Below are 17,741 nucleotides of genomic sequence, written 5' to 3' on the forward strand. Positions count from 1 at the left end.
TTTTGGCCGACAACCATCTCAGAATTCTTGGACAGGAAACTTCTTCCTGGTAGTTCACTTGTTGTCTCAAATAAGGAATGACTTCAAATGCCCAAGCCTATAACATAATGCCAATAAATTAAAAGCATTATTGAATAAAAAATGATTAATCATACCATAATAAAAGAAATATTTACCATGAAGGCCCATAGAAAACCATATAAGTTAACTGTTTTTGGTGTTAACGGAGTTAACAAATATTCGACAGTCATTTTGAAGCTTTCATAACCCTAAGGATAGCTGTTAAATACCTTAAGATCCTCGAAGAGATTTATTAAACCGAGGCTTATGTTGTTGTTAACATCTCTCGCCCAAATAACATTATGTACAAACCAAACCAAGCACAATGATTGTTTGTGCTTCTTTGAAAGTCCTTTACCTTTCAACGCTTCTATCAGATTTTTATTTTTGAAGCTTGGTCCAACAATGGACACCAGGTCATCACGATTACTCGATTTGCCTTTTCCTTTTTGGGTGTGCGGGGTACTTTTTTTTGGGTCAGAGTAGGTATAACTTGAGAAGGAAAAGGAGGATAACATTTTAGTTCGGTAACTATGGCAAACTCCTTCCAACCAAAACAAACAGGCATGTCACAATAATTTATCCACACCTCATCCATCTTATCTTTGTTTTCATACATAAACCTGCGCTTGAGAAGATCATATACCATTTTCATCTGGAAATGAGCATTATTGTCCTCCGGCAAATCAAGATATTGCCCAAAGCAGATTTCCCTAAAATAAGAATCCAATTTTTATTCTCGAAGTATTTTTTTGAAGGTGTCGAAAGATTTTCCCATAACTGACTTAACCGCGAGATCACCCGTTAAATCTGTGGCACCATCGCACTGCATTCTCACAGGATAATGATCAATGCTGAAGGTTTTGACCAACTCTTTAGTAAAAGGGCTATTAGCATTTGGATCATATCTTTTGCAAGATTCCTCCTCCCCGTGTTCATTATCTTCTGCTCCTGATTGAGATAACGCTTATAAAGCAAGTTTATAGAGTGGTGGATGTAGCTGAGCTGTTGTACTTGTTCTTTTACTTGGACTTAATTTAATTTTTTTTCTTTTGGGAGCCATGTTATCTTAAATTAACAGGAACATAACATAGATTATAATTAATTAATGCATAACAGTAATATAATAGTTCCAACAGATAACTAATCTGTTGCACCAGGTATGTTATCTGTTACAACATATAACTGACCTGTTGCAACGGTGAGTAATCCGTGGGAACCATAAAAAAGCACTAATCTGTTGCACCTAGTATTTTATCTGATGTAACATATAACCGACACATTGCAACAGATGAGTAATCCATTGAAAATCATAAAAATAGATCACTAATCTGTTGCACCAAGTATTTTATCTGTTGTAACATATAACTGACCTATTGAAAATGAATGAGTAAACCGTTGGAAAGAATAAAAATGGATCACTAATCTGTTGCACCAGGTATGTTATCTGTTGCAATATATATCCGACCTGTTGCAACGGATGAGTAAACTATTGGTAAGAATAAAAACTGTTGCAAAATGAAGAGTAAATCATTGGAAAGAATAAAAACAGATCATGCATCAGTTATCTGTTGGATCAATATTATTTAGATTTCTTCCAAACAGAAGAGTCGTCTATCGCAACAGATGAATGATCTATTAGATTGTTCACCTGTTGCATCAGATTTTCATAGTTGCATCGAATTATCATCTGTTGCATCAGATTTGCATTTGTTACATCATATGTTTCATCTGTTGCAATACCATTTTTACCAAGACAAACAACAAATCAACCAAGCAACACCAACACATCACACACACACACACACTAAAAACATCAACTATGACAAAAAATCACCAACAAATTCAAATCAACAGTACGATAAAGGGTTTTATTCACACATACATGCTAGAAATTAGGGTTTTATTCAGTCCACATTTCAATACTAGAAGAGTAGTTGACTCAACTTCCTCTTCATAATTTTTTACCTGTGAAAAAGGAAATGGTACGACAAAGAACTCGAAGTTGTTGTCACTAGAGAAGTCTTCACGTCGATTGATGGTTGAAAGTCGAAAAGGAACTCGCCCGACTATTTATCGTCGGAGGTTGAAGGGAAAAATTTGCAGAACTGTTGGTTGGAAGAGAGTTGAGAGAAGCTGGAGAGAGAGAGAGAGTGGTCGATTTGGATTGAAGAGGGGTGTGGGTTGGGTTGATTTGTATTTTTGAAAAAATTAGAAAGTTTGAAAAAATTCACAACACCAAAAAGGACCTGTAGTGAAAATTAATTAACGACAATAACTCAATTGCCGCTAAATATATTTTTTTAGAAGCAATTTCTAGTGACAAATACATTTTAGAACTCTTTCTAAAAATTGAGCTTAGGAGAGCTTAACCATGATTTGAAATTCTAGTGACAATTATGTTTTAGCACTCTTTATAAAATTTTGTCTATATAAAGAAAAATAATAATTAAAATTATATATATTTATGTAAAGAAATATTAAAAATAAAATTTTATAATATAATTTCGTGCTCACTCTCTCAAAGACAGTGAAATGCACTCACTTTATCACCTCAGTATTTGGGGAGTAAATAATTTCATTTTAAAAATTTTCAGAGGTTAATAGGACCCCCGTGAAAATCGAGTGTGTAGTTGAAATTTCGAATAAAGGTTGGCGTGTTTTAGGCAATTTTCTCACTTACAAATAATTGAGAACGTGACAAAAGTAGTCAAGGACGCCTAATTCGTATATATAATGACCCTAAATTAAATCATTACTTAATTTCAAATTTTTAAAAAGAAGAAAAATACCTTTTGAATAATTTTATTTCAAGCAAGTTTGATTTTGACATACAACTTACATGTGAATTTATATACATAATATAAAGGAGTCTCCTTATGTATAAGACTAAGCTAAATAGATATTGTCAAAGGCATCAATAAAATAATATCTCTAAATGTTGTAGTTAGATAGAAACACACCCATGTCTAAACCATGCAAAGCGACAGTAACTAACAGTTTAAAACGATTTAGTTTTTTTAAAAAAAATTAACAGGAAAAAAAAGTACAATCCAATAAGCAAATATACGATGAAAAAGCTAAATTAACTGTGCATATTCAATATTTGAATACCAAAGATTCTAAATCACTTAAGGTCATTGACATGCATGTTTGCCATGAACATAAGAGAATTAACAGGTATAGTAGTCATCCGTTAGAATATGTTCGAGTGTGAAAAAGGATAACTTTAATGAAGCACGGTATAGGTTAATTGTACTTTTACCATGTAACTTTCTCTTATCATATATTTTAGAATTTCTTAATTTTTAAATTATATTTTTTCTTTTAGGACTACTTATTTATTAAATCTCAATTTCTAAACTTCTAATATTTGACCAAAATTATTTTTCTATTGCACATTTTTCTCATACTATTAAATATTTCTTCACATATCAAAGTGTTTTAAAAAGTACTCAACACGTTATAATCTTTTGAGTTTATATCCAAAGAAGTGCACATACACGCATTGTGCGTGTGTCTTCTCTCAATAATTAATTTTTTAAAAAAATAATCATATAATATTAGTTTTGAAATTGAGTTTATTATATTCTAATGTATGCAATGGCTGATAACTAAAGTAATATCCTTATTATCGAATGCTGCGAAATAATATAAAGCCCATAAATAATGTACACTTAGTAATATATATTGTGGCTATATCTACAAAGTAACTGCTATCTTCTAGCTAGTAATCCATAGAAAGAAGGTCAATATATTACATCTAGTCATGATAATACATCACAATATTTTCATTATTCATCTAATGCATCATTTGGATGGATCCAAATTAAATATATTTCTAGCTAGCCCTACCTAATTGATCATATATAATTGTCATTTAACAATTATTTTTAATTTCCTCTTTGCTTTCTCGCAATGCATTTTAGTATTTGAGTCTTCACATCTTGCAAAGTGTTAAATAAGTAATTTTGTTACATTATTACAACATACTGCTTTTAATTTGTCACTTTTTCAATAATGCCTTCAACCTTCAATTTACTTTCATTTTTTTTTGTCAATCAATGTACTGTAAGGTTTCTTCATTGATTTTGTTTCTTAGCATTCTTTTCTTTCTATTAATCATACACCGCATATTCAAGCACTATGTATGCCATTGTACACGAGTGCTCGTGTGTGTCATCACCTCGGAGTTAACTTTGTTTAGTTAAAATTCGCAATTTTGGATAAAATTTTGGGATAATACCCACGTAAATATCTGAACTTTGACCAAATTTTCAATGGAGCATACTGAACTTTGTGGGGGTTCAATTACCTCCCTAGACTTTTTTTTTTATATTTTAATGGCATATACCGGTCAACTTTTACACATACTCAGTCAACCCATAGCGGTGGATACAAGCGCCCGTTTAAATAATAATTATCCCATTTAATCTTTATTTTAACTCCTACTTATCCACAAATGTAATAAAAATTAAATTAATTAATAAACAAAAATGGACTTTTCCTCTTCTTTGCACTTCTCTATACTCAACAAATACCTCACCTTTTCAATCATCTCTTTCACTCTTACCTTTTCAATCATCTCTTTCACTCTTAATCCTCATTTCTCACTTACACTATTCTTTTAAAAAAATTACTTGCAAGATCAACGTTAACAACTGTTCGGGTGTTCCTCGGGGTGTGATTTCGTATTGGGGGCTGTGAGAGTCTTGGTGTTAAACAAGTCTTGAAGGTTAGCTTTTCTAAACTTAAAAATTGAAACTTTATGATAATTTCTTTAGGGTTATTATTCAACAAGTCTGTAGTTTCATAATTTCTCAAATTTAGGGTTTTTTGCTATTCTAAATTATTCTTATTTTCATCTAAATTGACTCTTCCTGTGTGACTAATTACTGTATGTTTGAATACTTAAATTTTTGTTAATTGTAACTCGTTGTGAATGTGACTAAATTTCAGGAATGGGTGATTTTACACATATAACCCTGAGATATTTTCATGGTGGTGTTTTGAATAGTAAAGGTAAAAAACCAGACTATGGAGGTGGTGAAGTCACAAATATTTTTGATGTGGATGTGGATAAATTATCTTATTTTGAGCTAACTAGCTTTTTAAAAGAGTTAGGGTACGCTACAACATGGTGCACGTTTTATCTAAGGCCACCTAAAAAGGACTTTCTGTTATCTTTTCAATGTGATGAGGATATTTTTGAACTTTCACAATCCTTTAAAAATGGGAATATTGTTGAGGTGTACGTTTGTCACATGATTGATCAACTTGATCAAGTTGATGGTCCCATTGGTTTGCTGGAATACACTACTACCAATGAGGAATCTTTTGTTGTTTTTAATAAAGAAGGTGACAAGGGGGTCCATGAAGGGGATAGGGTTGTTGAAAAGGGGGTTGAGGGTGGTTATTTTAATGAAGCACCAACTACTGCAGCATATGTTGAGCTTGAAAATGGGGCTGCACCTAGTGAGGCCTCATCTGCTAGTTTTGTTATAGCTGGTGGTGAGGCTGCAGTTGGTGTTGAAGCTGCATCTACTGCTGAGGCTGCACCTGGTGAGGCCTCATCTGCTGGTGTTTTTGCAGCTGGTGGTGAGGCTGCAGCTGATGGTGAAGTTGCAGCTACTTCTGAGGCTGCAAATACTGATGATAGTGGTAAGCTTATTTTTCAAAGTTTCTACATTTGTTTTTATGCATGCAAAAAAGCTATTTTGGATGGTTGTAGAAGATGTATTGGTTTAGATGGGTGTTTCCTGAAGGGAGTAACCAAAGAACAGTTGTTGGTTGTTGTGGCTAAAGATGGCAATAATCAAATATGCCTATTGCTTGGGCTGTAGTACAGTATGAGAATAAGAAAACTTGGACATGGTTTGTGAAATTGTTGATAGAGGATTTGGGATTCACAGATGGCAGAGATTACACAATCATTTCAGATATGCAAAAGGTACATTTTTATCTTCATTTAGTTATGTGTAATGAATATTATATGTAGTTATGAATATGTAATTTGTTATGATCTGATTTTCAGGGTCTTAGAGAAACATTGATGGAGCTTTTACTAGAGGTGGAGCATAGGATGTGTGCAAGACACATCCTTGCCAATTGGGGGAAAAAAATGAAGAGGTCTCAAAGAAGAAACCAATTCTGGAAATGTGCAAGAAGCACCTTTGAAGCTGAAATAAAGAAAAATCTGAACCAATTGGCCATGCTAGGTGGTGAAGATATTGTCCCAGATTTACTTCATTACAAGGTACAAAGTTGGTGTAAAATGTACTTTAGAACTGACACCAAGTGTGATAGCATAGATAATAACATGGCTGAGAATTTTAATGCTTGGATCTTAGGACCAAGTCATAGAACAATTATTACTATGCTAGAAGAGATAAGGGTGAAGGTAATGACTAGACTAGGTGAATTCCCAAACTTTCCAGAAACATGGGTGACTGAAATATCTCCAATGGCTTTGAGAGTGTTAGAAAAAAACACTGAGAAGTTAATGACATGTAATATTGACTTCAATGGAGAGAGAGGTTTTGAAATATCAGGTGGACCATATATACATAGTGTGGATTTGAGGGATAACACATGCAGCTGTAAATCTTGGATGCTCAAGGGAATACCATATCCACATGGGATTGCAGTCATACTCTACAAGAAATTGGACCCAATTGATTTTGGAGACTTATCTCAAGACTTACTGTCACTACATTCAACCAGTGACCAACATGAACATGTGGCCAGAGTCAACAAATCCTCATGTGGAGCCTCCAGTTGTCGTTTCTATGCTTGGAAGGCCAAAGAAGAAAAGGAATAGACAATTTTATGAGACCAAAAAGTGTGGAAAGATGTCAAGAAAAGGGGCTTACATAACTTGTAGCATCTGTCATGGACAAAATCACAACAAAAGAGGTTGTCCTTTCAAGGTTTGTAACTTTAAATGACTTCTATTATTTATTTGTAGTTTAATTATTTTTGAATATGTGACTGCTTCAACTATTTTTGTAGGATTCTGTTGGATCAAGTATTCTTAATGTTGGACCAAGTGATGTACCAAGTACTTTAAGACCTAGGGGGAGGCCAAGAAACACTCTTCCTACTACTACTGATGCACCCCCTAGACCTAGGGGAAGGCCAATAAAAACAAGTGATAATTCTGATGCACCTCCTAGACCTAGGGAAAGGCTTAGAAAGACAACACCTGCTGCACCAGTTGGACAAGCTGCACCGGCTACAAATGTTGAACATGTTGCAGCAGCTACAAGAGGAAGGAGAAGGGGTGTTGAACATGTTGGACATGTTGCAGCAGCTACAAGAGGAAGGGGAAGGGGTATTGAATATGCTGCAGCAACTGCGAGAGGAAGGGGAAAGAGTGTTGAACATATTGTAGTAGCTGCAAGAGGAAGGGAAAGGAGTGTTGAACATACTGCAGCAGCTGCAAGACAAAGGGAAAGGGGTGTTAAACATGTTGAACATATTGCAGCAGCTACAAGAAGAAGGGAAAGGGGTATTGAACATGCTACAGCAGCTACAAGAGAAAGGGTAAGGGGTGTTGAACATGCTGCAGCAACTGCAGTAGCTGGAAAAGGCAGAAGACGGCCAAGAAAAACACCTCTTGGTGACATAGGAGTGGCAAGGAGGACACCTTTGCATGAGTGGTTTGAAAATCAAACCAGTTATGCTCCATCAAATCCACCTGCTTCACCTGTTTATGCTCCACCAAATCCATTTGCTTCACCTATTCATACTCCACCAAATCCACATACTTCAACTGGTAAAAGGCCAAAGACAATCGGGATGGGTGTTTTGATTGCTGAAAATGGTTTCACAACATATAATGTAAGTGCTAATTGATTTAATTTAAGTTTAATTTGTCTTTAGATGTTTATATGTGTATAATTTTCTTTCTTTCTTTGTCCGCAGTCCGGGTTGCCAAGCAGTAGGATACTACATACTGGTTCTGCACATCCTATAAGATCTGCTGATATTACTGGGGACCTTGGTTACAAACCAAAAACAGGAGTAAGGTGGAGAGAAAAAAAAGCAATGACTGGAAACCAGCTTGAAGGGATGAGAGATGAGATGAGAATAAACAAAAGACAGAAAATGGCTTCATTATAATTCAAGCAACAATGAAAGTAGTTTAAAAAGGTTGATAGTTTTTTACACTAAAACTGATGTTGTATTGTAAATTGGGGTAGGTTATTTTGACAAGATCATTTTTTGTGAAGGTTCTATGATGCACTTGAATGTTGCATCTCAGACATTTGTGCAGTAATTTTATAGTATATATTGCACTTGAAAGTTCAAGTTGCATCTCTAACAGTTATGCACTAATTTTATTCTACTGTATTGAATATTGGGATCTATAAATTTGTATATATCCTTTGTGGTTGTATTCTTTATTTTCTATCAATTTTGAAATAATGAATTTCGCTCAACAAAATGAGCAAAATAGACAGGTATAATGAATTTAGTTCAACAAAATGAACAAAACATACAAGTACTCAAAACCAACAATCAATTTGAAATAAGAGATTTCATTCAACAAAATCAACTTCAACCACCATACAAGAAACACTGTCATAAGAGAATCAAGTTCAAACTACCATACCATACAAGAAACACTACCAACGATAAATTCATAATACAATACTACACAAAATACTTTAACCGGCTATTTTGAACCATATAGCAATACACATTATGAAGATACACACCATGAAAATACTACTAAAGCTCTCTATCTTCTTCACTTCAATCGTCTTCTGTGGTGTATTTTTTACCTCATCTTTCATTTTAACAAATGATCTACATTGTTCTTCTATTTGAGTGAATGCAGATTCAACTTCCATCTCCATTATTTCCCTATCACTGTAAGCACCAACCAATTCTTCCTTCATCTTCATTATCTTCAACATTTCATTCATGTCCTTCACTTTCTTTGCCAACTTTGAAATAATGAACTTAGATCGTTCATCAATCACACCATCTCTCCAAAGAAAAAAGTTACACTTGTTTGATCCATAATAAGTGCAAGACCAAAATCTTCTTCCCGAATTATTATCGGACCAAGAAGTCTTCAAATGGAGTAAGAGACCATGATTGCATCGCACCTCTGCATTCAACATTGGATCTTCTTTGTCTAAACAAATCCTATTCAAATCCAATTTTACATCTTCCATAGCTAACCCTAATTTCAAAAATCACAAATTAAAAATTAGTGAAAATAGTGAGAAGAAATTAGAAAATAGTCAGAAATTTACCAAAGAAAACAAAGAAAATCAATGCATATCTTCAAGAATTGAGAGGAAAAGAGAGTAGAGAAGAAGAAGGAGATTTACCTCTCCTTAAATTGGTTAAATTAATGGAATAAATGAATCTAACCCAAATATATAGATTTACATGTCAAAAAAATAAGTTTATAACATTTTTTTAATCACTCTCACGTGCCCAAGGTCGGTGAACACACGCATGTGTAAAACTTGGTCGATATATGTCATTAAAATATAAAAAAAAAAGTCTAGGGGGGTAATTGAACCCCCGCAAAGTTTAATATACTCCATTGAAAATTTGGTCAAAGTTCAGGTATTTACGTGGGTATTATTCCTAAATTTTCGTCTAAAAGTATATTGACTTGACTTTATGTCCCTATGAGTGACATTGTGCTCCATAATGCAAGCAAGTGAAGCTTCTAGCCATATCAATTGCAATTTTCTGAATAATAGGCCAACTCAATTTTTGCATCTCCACCCAAATAAATGATCATATAAACTCTCATTTTTCATCAATCACAAATAATAATACTCTGATGACCCTGCAAAAAGAATGTGACAGTGAAACCTCTCAAGTTCAACAAATTGATATGTCTAACATTGGCAATTACCTCTAATTCATGAATAAAACTCAAACCTCCACCTAAACAGTTTCTGAACCTTTTCAGAGATCAGTAGCTGGCCGAGAATTAGGCAGAAAGCTACTCAGACTTTTCCTTCGTCCTTCAACAATGTTCAAGCAAAACATTAAGTCCAACATAATCTTGTTTCGAAAAAAACTTTGAAAATATTGAAGTGAATATTCATAGATAGAGACAAAAGAAAAACAATAGGGCTCACTACTGTCTAACTAATCTTCCTCCCTAATCAGTATCCTCCATGACCTCTTATCTAAGGTCATATCATTAGTAAGCGAAAATTATGTCATGTTTGCTTCATACAATACAACCAATTTAATTCACCATTTTGTAGAACTTGCCTTTAAGTTTTGGTGATAGAAGAATATCCTTAAATAAAGCCTCCTACACAATCGCATAGTCTCAAAATAGATCTTAATAATTACAAAATTTTCTAATAAATATTAGAGTGCCTAGGAAAGATAAAATCACTATAGAGAAAAGACGTTGCATGACGAAAGAAACATACATAGCGGGTACCTAAATTTAAGAAAAAACGATCGTTGATAAAGAATCAGCGGAAACCTGAATATAAAAAAAGAAAGTAGAAGAAAAATGCAGATGTCAACAAAACAAAGATAATGTTGTCTATTTCCCCAACTGCATATTACTGCATATAATTCAAAGCTCAAATTAAGACAACAACAAAAAACGTTGTTGCCTTCTGTTGTTGTTTTGAAAATGAATCAACTTTATTTCTTGCGTGTGAAAATATATGTCATGGATCAAGCCAATGATCTCTTGGATAACAATTTCAATAGAATAAACAAAAAACATAAATAAATTAAATCAGATATTTAATAGAAAGCCTACCAACGTGTATTACAATTAGTATAAGAAATAAGTTGAATACACATAATCATTGTCGTGTGTAGCAAAAATGAAACAACGTATCATGAATAACTATAACTAAACCTTAAATAAACATAACTAATGTCCAAGTCAAAGACAAATTACCTTTAAAACCTACCGTAATCAATATAAATTATTTTTCTAATATATCAAAATAGACATCTAAATTCTTCCCATATATTACCTCCTCCTATATATTATAGGAGTCCTGAAAATATTATAAAATAATAGTATAATAATTTAAGAAAAAAGGTGAAAAGACGATTTTGTCTAAAGTGAGGACATTTAATGAAGGGCAAAAAGTTCAAATCGCTTTTCTAAGGGTCTTCACACTTTTAATATATTATAGATTATAGATTATAGATATAGATTATAGATATAGATTATAGATATATTAAAAGTGTTAAGACCATTAGAAAAGTGATTTGAACTTTTTGCCCTTCATTAAAAGTCTTCGCAATAGACAAAATAGACAAAACAGTTTTTTCATCCTTTTTCATCAATTATTATAATATTAAATTATTGTTCTAATATTTAATATTTTAAAGTTAATTAGAGTTCTTTTTTTATCATGGTAAGAAATCACATTATTTAACATTTTTAAATCAGTTAAAATTTACCCTATATAATAAAGGGTTCCTATAATTTTATTAAAATAATATTTATAGAACAAAGAAGAAACTAAAAGTGCCAAAATTAGAGGAATCTGTAGGTTGGGGGTTTGGGGGGGGGGGGGGGTGTTCATGTACCTAAGAGAATTAAATTTTCTAAATTTTTAGTTGGAAAAAAGAGTCCTAACAGCTATTTACGTACAAAGCTATACATGGAAAGGAATAAATTTAATAACCAAAATAATAAAAAAAAAAAAAATTGAAAGAAAAAAAAATTAAGAAGCAAATATGAGAAAGTATAATAATCATCCTAATATTTAGGACTTTCAAATTAATTAAAATGAGGTATCTAAGAAATTATAAAATTTAATATTTTTAAATTAATTAAAATTTTACTTTATATAAAAAAAGAATATCTATAAATTATTATGTTTCTACGTTTTCTTCTTATTTTGATATGTCTATAAAATGTTGTGCTTCTACATTTTCTTCTTACTTTGATATTTGATATGTTGATTGATGGTTTATTAAAGTTTTCTTCTTGCATCCCTTATTATCATTCTTTTTTTCTTCTTCATCCTTTTAGTTAATAAAATTTAAATATTATATATTTATTATACATAATTGACAAGGGATTTTCCCTTTTAATAATTTCTCATGTTTCTCTTTCAGTTGAAAAATCATATTAAACAAGTATGTTGCTGCCGAATGAAGTAGCAGGAAAAATCGAAGGTTTCTCTCTTTCCCTTTTCAACTACTTTTTACGGGAGTTGTATTTCTACTTCCAACTACTGCAAGTTTTATTCCTTTCACATATATTTGATAGTTTATAAATATAATGTGTAGTGCTAAATTTTTCAAAACAACATCATAGAGCACTATTATTATAGTGATTTCAATTGATTCAGTTATTATTTTTCTCCTTTTCGACAGGTTTTTTATGCACTGTTTGTTGGTTGTATCATATAATTCTCGTTGAAATATTTTGTTGATAGACTTTAGTGTTTCTTTGTTAAAATTCTTTCCTTAGCATATTAGTTTTTCTTATAATAGTAAAGATATTAATTTGTTGCCCTCTAACACTTCTAACAACATATGAATTGCCCCATATGTCATATCGAGAAATTTTTTTAAGCATTTTTTGTCGTCCTATAGCCATTGTAATTTTTCTAAATTTAGTTTAAAGTGCTTTTAAATGCTTTTATATGATTTTGTATGCATATATTAATTTTCTATTTAAGTATTTTTCATATTTAATAAAATCATCAATTTATTTTTAATCAAGACATATTTTCTTTTATAATATTATAAAATTGAATTCATTGGAGCGAGGTACACGCGCAGAGCGCATACTCTAAACTAGTTATTATATTATTATATTATAAATATAGATATATGTATAGATTATAGATATAGATTTTAAAAGTATTCTTTTCCATTTTTTTCTTTTTTTAATTTTATATGTCAAATCAAATGATGTAACACAAATTGAAAGGAACAAAGTACATAATAAATTGGACCCCATAGCCAAGCGTCTGTGATTTCTGAGCAAGCAGCATAAATTCTCGTATGGACCAAGTACGAGTATAGGCATTCTCGTATGGACCAAGTACGAGTATAGGCTTATTCAATCTTGATAAAAAAAAAACTGAGAGAAACAATAAACCAAAAATAAATGAAAAAGAAAAATGAAAATCAAAGAATGACTATTATGAACTAGTGGTGAATTTAGAATATAAAATTATTTAAGCTTTGTCTTCAACGAATTCATTGCGTCTCAATACTTTCAAAAAAAAAAAAAAAAATAGCAAATTGTCTATAAAAATTGCCTTTTTGAAAATGTTTCGAATGGATTTTTCGCCAAAACCCCTTAATAATGGGTCAATTTCCAATGAGACATCTGTCAGAAATTCCCATCATTTTAGTACTAGTTTCTAACTTTATCTTCTCATTGTCTTCTCATTGATCATCGTGGAGTACTCTCCAATCTCCATAGCTAACAACAAATGCATGGGCTGTTAAGTGGGCCCATCAAGTTTATCCGGTTTATGGACCGATCCGGATCCATGCTTGTTAAACGGGTCAGTTCAATTTCGAGCCCAACAGTAATTTTTTAAAAATTAATCCTGAACCAGCCCACTCCGATCTAACCCACCTAGACCTGATCAAAATCGGTCCAAAAATCCGATTAAAAAAAAAAAAAAAAAAATTTCTCCAATATACAGTATATATACCCACCTATAAACATTTTAAATTCGTTAAAACAATATATATACCCTATATATATAGTATATAGTACATTAAAATTTAAAATACATATACACATATACACAATTATACATGTTACAAGATATATACTACAATATAATGATATATATACTAATTTATAAAACATATACACATGTATTATACGTTAAATATATACTACTTTAGAATCTGTAGAATATATATACATATATATACGTACCATTCAATATATATGTACTACTTTAAATAAAACATATACTACAATATATACACACACTAAATATATAGTTGCTTTTGCAAAAATTTTGACTTTTGAAAGAGAATCGCCACTTAATTTTGAAAAAGAATTAAGAAACCTTTAGGGAGCTACTTAAAACGATTCAAAACAGGAAAATCGTTTTAAGTTAAGAGATTCTGAGTAAGCGATTTCTATTAACGTTTTAGGAAGGTGTTAAGCACCTAAAACGTCCGCTAACTTGCGATTATCCAGACTGTTTGAAAATCATCTTCGAAAAGATTAATTTTGTCGAAAAGTGATTGATTTTTTGAAAAGAAAGCGATTTTGAAAATATTTTGGTGTTTATGCAAAAACTAGTTTTTTAGCGACTTAACTAAAGATTTAACTAGGTTCGCAAAGCATATAAGGAAAACAAACATAAAGGACAGGGGGAAGGGGAGGAAGTAAGGGATTTAGGCCATCGGCCCAAACCAACAAAACATGTCCTAGTCTAATTGGGCTTTCGATCCATTTCACCCGTCCCAGTCTAGTGTTTCGAGTCGTTAGCTCGAGTCTCGCTCCACCTGTATTAAATACAACCTTGGCTTCGTAGCCCAAATGAATGAATAAAAATAAATAACTAAATAAACAAAGACAACAATAATGAATGACTAAATAAATAAATGAAATGGAAATTGAGACTTTCAAGTCTCTTAGCTGCTTCAAATGGGATTTTAACCCATTTTCCTTCTTCATTCGACTCTTCGCATCGGTATACCATGTGACTGTCTTTTTAGTCCTTTCCAAGGTCTTCTAAAAGGGAATGGGCCTCAATGGCCCATTTGTGAAATGCAGAAGGGAAAGAGCCCATTTGGACTTCGGAGCAGGTGCATGCAAAGAAAAATGAGAAAAATAGCATATGCACAGGATTTTAATAAACTATTAATTCGTACTCTATTTAAATAACAAACATGCATAACCCATTGCACCAATACCAAACACGTCTTAATCTACTACACCAAGCTGGACACGCAAAAAGAACATAAACCATTGAACCCGATATAAGGTTGTGCCCATCAAACTTGATAATTAATCATAAATAGATTACTATAATTTGTAAAGACAAAAGGAATATATACAAACACTTGCGAACAACAATTCATAACGTTTATACATATATATATGTATCCATCTATAATGAATCGAAGACACTCAGTCGCAGGAGGTGACAACAATGATTTGAGAAATATTCGTTCAACACAGACCAAATAACTAGCAATGTGATCCAATCTTATATAAACAAAGAATGAAAACATTAAGAAGTTAGGCTAAATTCGATGGCTTTATTATGACTTCAAAATTCTACTAATTCTTCGTCGGTCGAACTAAAACTCGAAGGACGGGATCATTTAAGCAATCAAATCACTAAACTTTTTTAAGCAATCAAATCACTAAACTTAAACAAAAGTCTATCTTTTGACACTCATTTGGGCTAAAGCACATCATTTGTGAGCTAACCCCACCACTCCCATTGATAATATGAATCAAGGGACATGAGGGAGATTTTTACCTTACTTGGAAAGAACGAAGCGAAAGTATAGACAAACGGGCATCCAACAAAGGAACAAGCAAGAACTTCTCGTTAACAACTTACAGATTCACAAGAAAATTGCACTAAAGTTTAAGTCTTTTACAAAGAAACAATCCTTTCAATGCCTCAAAACATTATAAAGAATTAAAATCATTTCTCAAAAAAAGAAAGGAAGCTTGCTAAGATAAACTAACAAAATCCAAAATTTGCATATCGGCATAACTAAATTACTATCCTAGCTACTGTTAGGCTCAATCACAGAAACCTAAAGAAAGTTATGAAGTCACTTTAGACGTTTCGAGCATAATGAACACACAGATGTAAAGGACGCATCAAAACAGGTTTAAACTAGCACATGCTAGCATTAACTATGAGAAAGACACCAGATTTTTTTTTTGTTTACTAAGCAGGAAGATGGAAGATACACCAAACGTGAATATCAAAATCGTTCAAAATTCAATCAAGGCCCAGCCAACCTACAAACTAGCTAAACATATATTCTTGAATCTAATCATTCCGGAAACAACGACCATATTAGATGAACACCTATAATAACAGTATACACACCAGATTTAAGCACACAAGGTACTGATCCTTAAGGCAGCCTCCGGTGAACGTTGAATCGATAAACAACTCAAAGATCACTTATCATAGGCAAAACCTAAGGCCAGTGAGGCGCCTACAGCAAACAAACCCAGCATACAGGGTGATCTCAAGATTACTCACGACTACAGAATGATGAGATGAAGAAGAAGCAAACGAAAGCTTAAATGGAGTAGGATATTACCTTTCCGAGAGCAGCAAAACAAGACAACGAGTTAATCGCTAGGACCGTCACCACCGGGAACTGATATTATCGACTTGAGAACTTCCGAATTGATCGACCAACTTCCAAAAGGAAAAGAAAGGAGAAAACTTTGCTATGAAGGAAAGCTTTTAGCTCTAGGATCCTTTGCCTTTTCCACTCAAAATTTTCTAACCAAAATTTTTCCAACCTAGCTCTCTCGAAAAAATTTTCCCAACCCCTAATTTTTCTGAACCCTAATTTCTCTGAAAAAAAAGAGACCTCCGAAAACAATACCCAGCTGGTTCTTATACAGAAGACCAAATCGGGGGTAGTTTAGGGATGGAAAAATCAAAATTCAAAAAAATGGCTAACCCCCTTCTAACTGACTCTCCCTTTTGGATTTATCTCCCAAGAAAAAGACGAAATTGGCGGACCAATAGAATTCTTCCAAAACCAATTCCCCTCAGGAACCAATCGAAATCCCCCAAATGGGTATGGAATCGTACCCTTATCCCGAGATTTACGGGATTGATCCGTTGGGGGAAGACACCTCACCATTTTTAGAAGCTTCAAGGTCTTCCTCGTCGTACTATTGCGTGGAACGCGTGAAGAAGGATAGGGTTGGGTTGAAACTGGGTTGGTTCGAACTGAATTCGGGTCAGCGTCGATGGGTTCGAAGTTGGTCGATGTTGTCATTTGGTTGTACGTTGAATATTTGGTTGTTGTACCTTGGGGAATTGACTGTTGTTGCTGATTCAAGAAGAAAGAAACCCTTGGTGGACCGGATCGCTGTATCAAATCTTAAAATAGGGGGGAGCTGCTGATCGTTTTAAGATTATATTGGGCCAATCTTTGGGCTGGAGATTTTAAAATAAGAAATGGGCTGGTGAGTATTTAGCTATTGGGCCGAAATTGATGTGGTGTTGGGTTATTTTGGGTAGCTTAGGGATTTAGATTATAATTTAGGCAATTAAATTTAAATTCTAGCTAAATGGAATACCAATTAGTCAATTGCATTGCAATTGAGGCCAATCTGATTCCAATTAGAATCAAATTTAATAAATCGACTAAATCAAATTGAAATTCGATACGAATTAACACCTTGTTTAATCCCGCGCTTCTTGATTTAATAAAATCAAACACTTATTTATCCAAATAAATTATTTTTGAGATTAAATGATATTTCAATCAAGATTTAAATTATTATAATTTATTTTCCTAATATTCCTTGATTTAAAGTTCAATTTTGATGAAAATGTTCATTTAAATGACATCCTTTATACAATCTCGTATATGTAAGTAAAATATGTAATTATCACTTAAATGACAAATTTAGCCTAAATAAATATTTTTTAAAAAAATGCATTTACTTGAAAAAAATAATTGTTGTGATTTTATTTAAAAATCGAAGAAAATCGAGA

General features: G+C 32.6%; 1 long non-coding RNA gene across 2 annotated transcripts; it reads right to left on the minus strand.

The window, feature by feature from the left end:
* Window positions 1-13,167: 13,167 nt before the first annotated feature.
* LOC124895893 lies at window positions 13,168-17,381 on the minus strand. Of its 2 annotated transcripts, none has more exons than XR_007052018.1 (2): window positions 16,321-17,381; window positions 13,168-13,639 (listed from the first exon to the last, which is right to left on the minus strand). It is a non-coding gene; the product is annotated as an uncharacterized LOC124895893 (long non-coding RNA). The 2 variants fall into 2 exon arrangements; XR_007052017.1 differs by having other exon boundaries at window positions 13,168-14,818.
* Between the last annotated feature and the right edge of the window lie 360 nt (window positions 17,382-17,741).

This window comes from Capsicum annuum, chromosome 2, assembly GCF_002878395.1.
Source record: "Capsicum annuum cultivar UCD-10X-F1 chromosome 2, UCD10Xv1.1, whole genome shotgun sequence".
NCBI classification, from domain to species: domain Eukaryota; kingdom Viridiplantae; phylum Streptophyta; class Magnoliopsida; order Solanales; family Solanaceae; genus Capsicum; species Capsicum annuum.